Source organism: Lolium rigidum, chromosome 7, assembly GCF_022539505.1.
Source record: "Lolium rigidum isolate FL_2022 chromosome 7, APGP_CSIRO_Lrig_0.1, whole genome shotgun sequence".
Lineage (NCBI taxonomy): Eukaryota > Viridiplantae > Streptophyta > Magnoliopsida > Poales > Poaceae > Lolium > Lolium rigidum.
The window spans coordinates 22,871,329-22,879,513 of NC_061514.1; the positions used below are offsets into that span (position 1 = coordinate 22,871,329).

At 44.6% G+C, this 8,185-nt stretch overlaps 1 long non-coding RNA gene and 1 pseudogene across 1 annotated transcript; both read right to left on the reverse strand.

The window, feature by feature from the left end:
* Positions 1-1,694: 1,694 nt before the first annotated feature.
* Positions 1,695-7,756, reverse strand: LOC124671023 (annotated as a pseudogene).
* On the reverse strand, positions 2,729-6,991 carry LOC124678549. The gene is made up of 3 exons (XR_006994529.1): positions 6,816-6,991; positions 3,366-4,145; positions 2,729-3,245 (listed from the first exon to the last, which is right to left on the reverse strand). It is a non-coding gene; the product is annotated as an uncharacterized LOC124678549 (long non-coding RNA).
* Positions 7,757-8,185: the final 429 nt, after the last annotated feature.

Sequence of the window (8,185 nt, forward strand, 5' to 3'; positions counted from 1 at the left end):
TATATAGTGGCGTCAAAGGAAGCCATAAGAGAGGGGCATGGTGGGTGTGCTGGCAGGATTTAGAATCGTGCAGTGAATGATACCTACAGAGGCACCTATCATCTAAGCTAATATACCTGTAGATAAGCTGGGCGTGGCACAAGACTAGGAGAGAGTGGCCACAATCTAGCTGCTGCTATGAGCGCAGTTAGCAGAAGCACAATACATGATCGAGAATTGTCTTTGTTTCGGTTCACGATGCGGAGGAAACCAGGTGGAGGTATCCATACATATATGTATATATGTATTAGAATTATGCTACATGCATAATATTTTTTCTGATAAAGAGCATATATTAATATCGCGAAGATACCAATTACACTCAACCTCTGCAACAACATCATACCCTAATGGCATAAAGGATGTATCAGAATTAACATCTATGTACTTGGGGCGCATATCTAGAAAACTAGAACAGAATAAGGTGTTTTTGTCGCCCGCCCGCCGCTACTTTGACCAGCATCAGGCATCACAACATCGGGCCGCTTGGTTTATCTATACCTAATTATAGGATGGGGAGGGAAGGCTGCCGATGGACTTGAGAGAAATAGGGAGGAACAACACGGTCATGCAGGGAGGCGGAGTAGGGGCCTAGAGATGGAGTGGAGGGGATGCACCGAGAAGAGATTGCATATTCACTGCTGCTTTTCTTGTGTTGCTATTTTGCAACTAGAGAGATACTTTTTTCTGCAGCTGTTTTGCTTGCTTAGACGTGTGCTTTGCTGCTGCAAATGCGAGAGATAATTAGTGCAGATGGACACACCAAGAGCAATTTGTTGCTATTTTGGTTACTGGTAACTGCTATGTTAAAGGTCAATCAGTAGTATTTCTGGATCTATGGTGCGGTAGGAACATCTAACAAATTGCATAGAGAGAGATTGACCTGGGTCGTTGTGAGTATATACATCTGTGCTGCTCTTTTTTGCTTCTCTGAGTTTAATCCATGACCACAATACATGATAACAAGTTGTTCTTTCAGTTATCATCTGCACCAATGTGCATGAATTTAATTAGTATGTGCATTTGAATCATCTTTGAGCACGCATGAATTAACACTATTATTTAGGATTTAGCTAGCATTTTTATCTGAATTTACCATATGACCATGGTACAAGCAAAGTTCTTGCCTCTACAGTTTTAGTGGTTTCCAATTAGCACTCTCCGATTAGTGTCCAATTTTTATTTTATATTTTTAAGTCGGTAATTTTTTCTTTTTCGCGGCAACGCGCGGACAGGACATTGTGCTAGTACTAGACATATGCCTCTCCTCTACAAATAAGAACTAGGGCTCAAGAAAAAGTTTGATTTATTTTTTCTAAGCACTCCTCTAAACACTTTGCATTATACATGGCTTTAAGAGCTCTAGGCTTGAAACTACTTAAAACTCGAAAGAATATCGAAGACATATCGATCGATTCATACATATTCAGGAAAAACCTTAACATATATCGATCGATAAAATTCTTGATTCTTCAGAGCTTGTACCAGCTCCTGAATATTTGTGATTCTTGAGAGTTTCCAGGCAATGTTGCGGCTAGGCGTGCAATTGGAAGAATAGTCGGCCAGTTCCTGAACACACCATACCGGCATCCCAGCCACCATGGTTGCTTCCATGAGAAAACGAACCGTCACAGCTGATCGTCAGGAATTCCTGTTCAGGCCACCAGGGTGGCGCGGAAGACGCTCATGAGGCCGAAGGTGACGCCCATCGCGGTGAGCCTGCCGACTACGACCCTCGCACACGACCTCACCACGGGCGCCCGGCCCAACACGGCGCCGATGAACCCGAACGCTGCCAGCGCCAGCGTCGCCACGGCGACCACCACGGCCACCCGCAGCCTGTACCCGACGATGAACCCCGCCGCCAGCAGCGGCAGCAACGCGCCGACCGAAAACGCCAGAGCCGAGGCTGCCGCGGCCTGGACCGGGCTGGGAAGGGCCATCTCCTCCTCGCCGCCCCGCTTGCCGTCGCGGTCCAGCTGCGCGATCTCCACGTCCCGCTGGGAGCAGACGGAGACGTACTCCCCGATGGCCATGCTGCACGCCCCCGCCAGCAGAGACCAGCAAACCCCGACACCACCATGGCGCACACGTCGTGTTTGACGGCGCTGACACCGAGCATCAGGGAGGCCGTGGAGACCAGGCCGTCGTTCGCGCCCAGCACCGCCGCCCGCAGCCAGTTGGCGCGGCCCGCGAACACTGCGTCAGGTACCCAAATTGCAGGCACAAAAAAGTGCCGGCAAAGGCACCAAAAGTGCCGGCAAAGATTTTTCAAGGCACAAAAAAAAGTGCTGCGTTTATTCCAGTCGAGGTAGGTCTTTGCCGGCATTTTTAGAAAAGTGCCGTTAATTGTATTTTAAGGCACTTCCAAAAATGCCGCTAGTTAGTATTGCCGGCACTTTTGAAAGATGCCACGGAATCTTTTTGCTGGCACTTTCCGAAAATGCCATAGAATCTTTTTGCCGGCACTTTTCGAAAAATGTCACGAAATCTTCTTACTGGCACTTTTCTAGAGATACCATCTAAACTTTTCGCCGGCACTTTTAAGGGATGCCTACAATTACTTTTTCAGGCTTTTAATTATGGTGCCGCTGATTATTTTCTTAGGCATTTTTAAGGTTGCTATACTGCCTGCAAACATTCAAGCAACCTACAATCAAGCATACATCACACTCAAGAAGTCAAGCAATGTTTAAAACCAATATTTCCAAGCAATCTAGGTTTGAAACCAACATTTTGAAACATTCAAGGATTCACAATCCAGGCATCTAACTTACATGACCAACAGGGTTCATCTCCACATCATGAACAACATGGTTTGAAACCATTAGATAAAATACACGACAGGGTTCATCTCCACATCATGAACAACAGGGTTCATCTGCCGCCGAGGAAGAAAGTTGTCATGGAGTTTGGGCCCTGCCTCGCCGCGCGGCCATATGCCTCATCGCGCGGCCAGAGGAAGTTGCGCCAGCTGCGCCATGCATCCGACGCCGCAGCCAGGTTCCCGTCCCCGACGCCAAACCCTCTTCCTTGTCGAGCAGGATGCCAGAGCACCGCTGAGCGCGCCCTCCGCCCACCCTCCTGCAGTTCACTTAAAATGTTCCAAGTCCTTCATCCTTTTGATAGTAAATATGAAGATAAAACACCCACAGGATAACTGTGCTTGGATCTGCCTCAATGGAGCGTGCAAGAAGTAAAAGAGCCTACAGAATGTATGTTCAGAATTAGAGCTAAGCTGAGTAGCTGAGAACACAATAAATTCAATTCATGTTTGATTGTGTAACTGTAACATGTCCCTAAGCAGTAAGCAATACAATGATCACCTTTAGCCTGTCAGGTTTGTTTACTTTTCCACAATATAAACCAAGTGCAGCCTCTAAGAATAGTTCGACATCGACAGATCCATGTACAATCTTATTCGACACAACAAAAGGTTAAATAAAAACTAATCAAAATATAAGCAGATCAGAGAGCAATGAACTAGTAAAAGATTCAAAGGAAAGTGTCATGTCATTGAATGTGAAAAGAAATGCAAGTGAATAAGACTAGACATCGTTGACAGCAGGTTGAATGTTCTTTGTCAACTGTTGATTAACTGTCCAAAGAATTTCAATTGCCAATCTTTTTGTAGGGGGTAGCATGAAAAGGGTGTGATATAAGCAAGCAAGTACTCCCTCTGTTCCCTATTAATTGACTCTGATTTAGTAAAAAGTTGTAATAAATCAGAGTCAATTAATAAGGAATGGAGGGAGTACAGAATAAGAGCTAATTCAACATTCTACATGGGAACACGAGAAAGTGATGAGCAGCAAACTTCTAAGAGTAAGTTTAGTGTTTGGAACCAGATACTGATATATATGGCACTTCCGCTGATGCCATCATAGTGGAGATACAGATGGACTTTACCCATTACCCACCTTCCTACAATCCAGCATCCGAAGATTTGATATCTGTCTGTTCCTTTCAAAATCTGCAACCGAACCATCACCGGCTTGTAAGAATGGTGCATCTGATGGAAGTACTCTCCGAACTGATAGATGTAAAGGAAAGGAAACACAAAACCCCCTTTGCCCATACTGCCAAATACTGCTGGCCAAGACCGACTGCATCAAGTTCAGATCAACTCTAATAAGATTGGAACCAACACGATATGTTGGTACAGGCAGAATATGCTGAAGCAGATCATAAGGACTCCAGCCTGCATATATTTATCATGATAAAATTGGGACTCATGATAAAATTTACCATGAAGGAACTGAAACTAGTTAATTCAAGAATTTCAGACACAGTGCAAACAATGAGTTTGGAGCAAAATAATGGGACTCATGAGTACTAGCAGCGGGGGTGGAGGTTCTTACTCTGTAGGAGTAGTAGCAGAGATCCTCAGTGGCAGCTACGACTGATGCAGTAGCACCACCAGCGAAGCGACTGTCGGACCAGCAGCGGCAGCATCAATGATTCACCTGCATGAAATTTAGATCAGCATCACAGAAAATTTTCATAAGAGAGACAAGTAGCATCACAGAAAATGTAGCTACGCTTTGTACCACATCAGAGTTACTTTGTACTTTTGGTAGCCAAATAAATTTCAGGCAAGTCAATAACCTCTGTAAAACTTTAGCAATCTTTCTTAGCCAACAGGAACTTTTATTGGCTCCTTTGGACTACTAATTCCAATAGTTGTATCAACTTTCATATTAGTTTGATTATTGGAATAATATCATGTTTAGAGTTAACATTTAAACACTAGATGTTTTGGCAAATAGCATATTTGTTTTAGCTTGACATGAAATGAGAGGCATTGCAGAAACAAAAGCCTAAAAAAGATGCATTTACAGAGTCACAACATTAACTTAGGTTTCTTCAGAGTTACATTATTGTGCCTCATGAGAAAAAGTTAAACGACCGCCATGTTAAAGGATTGGATACAACCAGAAGCATATTTGGGTGCCAAATTGCAAATTCGAATTATCTGACGGTAAATGTAGTTCTATATAGAATGAAGAAAGTGATCCTGAATCTTGAGAACACACTTCAGGATGGTTAATTCGTATTATACAATAAATAGAAGAAGTAAATGGAGCAAGCACATAAGAAGAATTCTTATTATACAATAAATAGAAGAACTAAATGGAGCAAGCACATACGGAGAATTCTTATTATACAATTACCTGAAGGTAGATGTACTTAGTTCAAGATTGCACAGAGAAGCTAGAAACAAAAATACTTCAGCTTGTACATTAACATCCAGTACAAGAAGAGGCCAATAATAGACCAAGACTCCATAGTTGAATCATTGGCACAGGCGAAAAAATAATTTCATCCAGTTCAGTTCTGTACCATTCAGTTCATTCTTTCTTTACACTATACTCCAGAAAGTATTCCAAACCTACAATCTACAAACAAAGTCATAAGTTGCAAGTAGAATCTACAATAAGATAATAACAAAGCAGAAGCAAAACGTCAAGCAGACTATTTGCCAATCATTTCACGAGTAAGTACAATTAATTAGGTCACTCTATTATGTACTTTTCACAATCTCATCCAATGGAGCTTGCATTTTTTCCACGATCTTGTCCAAATGTCACAGTTACAATGCAAAATGTCGAGATTAGAAAGTAAATACGAATTTAACTGGAGTGTTCTGCTATAGCATCAATACCAACGAAACAAACAGAAGTATACTGTTTTCCCTAATGCATCTATGCCAAGTGCAGACTCGGGATCATGTGTTCTAGTAATAATTTATTTAGGGGTAACTATTACTTGTCTTCTCCAAATTATTGCAATCACAACTGCAAGAAACTTTAGCAGTCAGCATTTTGGTCGGTCACACAGAAAATGTAGAAAATAAAGGTACAAAATGTCCTTTGAAAGTAGAAAATGTACTCACTCCAATAGCTCTAGCAGCATTAAGGTGAAAACTGCAGTTATCATCTGAAACTGCGTTTGGTGTATGTCATTATTACTGAAACATGTATACTCAATAGCTTCTGCATAATAAGACACATACGTGTTCTGCAATATTGACTCCAACTATGTACATGACCCTCCTTGTTGCTAAATACACTCTTCTGCATCATTAATTCCTACGACCTCAATACAACTTGAATGGTTGAGGTAATGAAATTATCTAGCATCAGACAACTTACACATATGTATCCTGTGAGTTACATGAATCAATTGTAAGGAGTGAACCTTTTAGACTAAACTGAATTACATATCCAAATGGCAAATAGTCAAGTAGTATTAGTGACATCACTAAAGCATATATTCAGCATGGCTTAGTTCAATGCAGGAATCAACATGTAATACAATACTTATGTTCTATGTGCTCAACAAATCATATCTTCAGCTAGCAATAACAACATTGAGATTACCATATAGAGTACCATGTACAAATTTGTAGCACTACTATCAATAATCAAGGAATTGTATACTCCTAGAATAGCTCACCTTGGTGCCTTGTCCTCTCAGCACAAATGTACCGTTGTTCCAGGTCCCCTGCTTGAGGTGGCTCGAACACCAGGACGCATGCCTCTGAAGCGTCATTGTGACTTATTCTCGTACACCTTGGCCTTACCGGCGAGGTACTTGACTATGTGTCTGGTCGTGGTGTTCATGCCAGGCTGAATAAGCTCACTGGCATAGGCAATATCACAAACACATAATCGACACCAATTATCCAGAAATCACAGTTGAAGTCAATTCCAAACACTTGGCAGTAGATGCTAGATTAAACATTGTGGATCCATGGGGAGAAGGCAACGCACCTCAAACATCACGGCTTGTCGAAGATGTGACCACGCGGGCATTCTGTGTCTGCCCAGGTGAGCAACATCAATCGAGAGGGCCACAACGAGCAGTTTCTGCCGAGGCGCGAAGGTACTGCGGCGACCACATCCAAAGCTGCCAAGGCGCCGATCCGCGAGTTGGCGCAAGACCAAGACGACGGGGATCCCTAGCCCCAGCCCCGCCCCTTCACCCGGGACCGCCCCGGCCACCCCCGACCGGAAGACGACGGAGAGGTGGCGCAGAGGACGGGTGGGGCGGCGAGCATAACGCGATCGGCGAAGGACCCGCGGTGGTGGCGGGCATGCCGCGTCCCTTCCCTCCCGCGGTCAGCTGAGGACATGGTGGTGGCGAACGGGGTTGGTGGTGGCTGTAGGGGAGAGGGAGCCGGGGATCCCGTGGGGGCGGACGAGGCGTCCCTATCTAGGCCGCCGCCGCCGCCAGCAGAGGTCGAGCTAGGGTTCCGGTTTCCCGTCGAATGGATTGGGGTGATTATGCACTTTGCGGGACCGTAGTTTAATTAGGAGAATTTGGAGGGGTATACGAGGAAAACTTTCACTGCGCGTCTGGGCTTCGGAATTTAACGGCACTTTCAATGATGCCGCTGCGCACGAAACTTTAGCGGCATTTTGCCAGATCGCCTATAGAAACTGCACTTTTAGCGGCACCAGGTAGAAACTGCCGCTGCCTATTAAAATTTAGCGGCACTTTGAAAAATCGCCTGTAATTACTGCACCATTAGTGGCACTATTTGCAAACTGCCGCGAAATAATCTAGTATTAGCGGCAGTTCCTAAAATGCCAGCACCAAAGTGCCGCTAATCTTGGGACGTGGGGTAGTGGAAGTCCACGTCCGAGTCATCGCCCAACTTTGTCGCCCCAGGGTTCTCGGCATCGGCCAGCTTGGTGTCGTTCACGGCCATGGCAGCTCAAGTGAGATCGATTGAGTGATGTAGTGGATGCTGGTGTGTACGCGGGCAGCAGTAGTGTGCAGGACATACGCTCCGGTTGCCGTGTTTTATAGTGGAATTCAGGAGCGGGGTTCTGTCTTGTGCCTTGTCTCTCCGTGTGTGCGAGTGCTGCGTGTGGTGTGGGCATGCTGCTCTTCGTCTTCCTTTTTCAAGCTTTCATGCCGCTCTCGGCCTCTGTGGCTAGTGCGTACATGGCGCGTTGCCATTGACACCTCTTCCTTTCCTGCTCTGGCTCCGGTATGTCATGAGCGCGCGTGGACAACATGAGCACATACCATAGATTAATCGATCAATGGTGCTTGCTGAGTGTACATATATTATCGTAGCAAAACAGCATACTCTACTGCATGCCTCCGTCCTACTAAGTCAATCTTTTTTTAT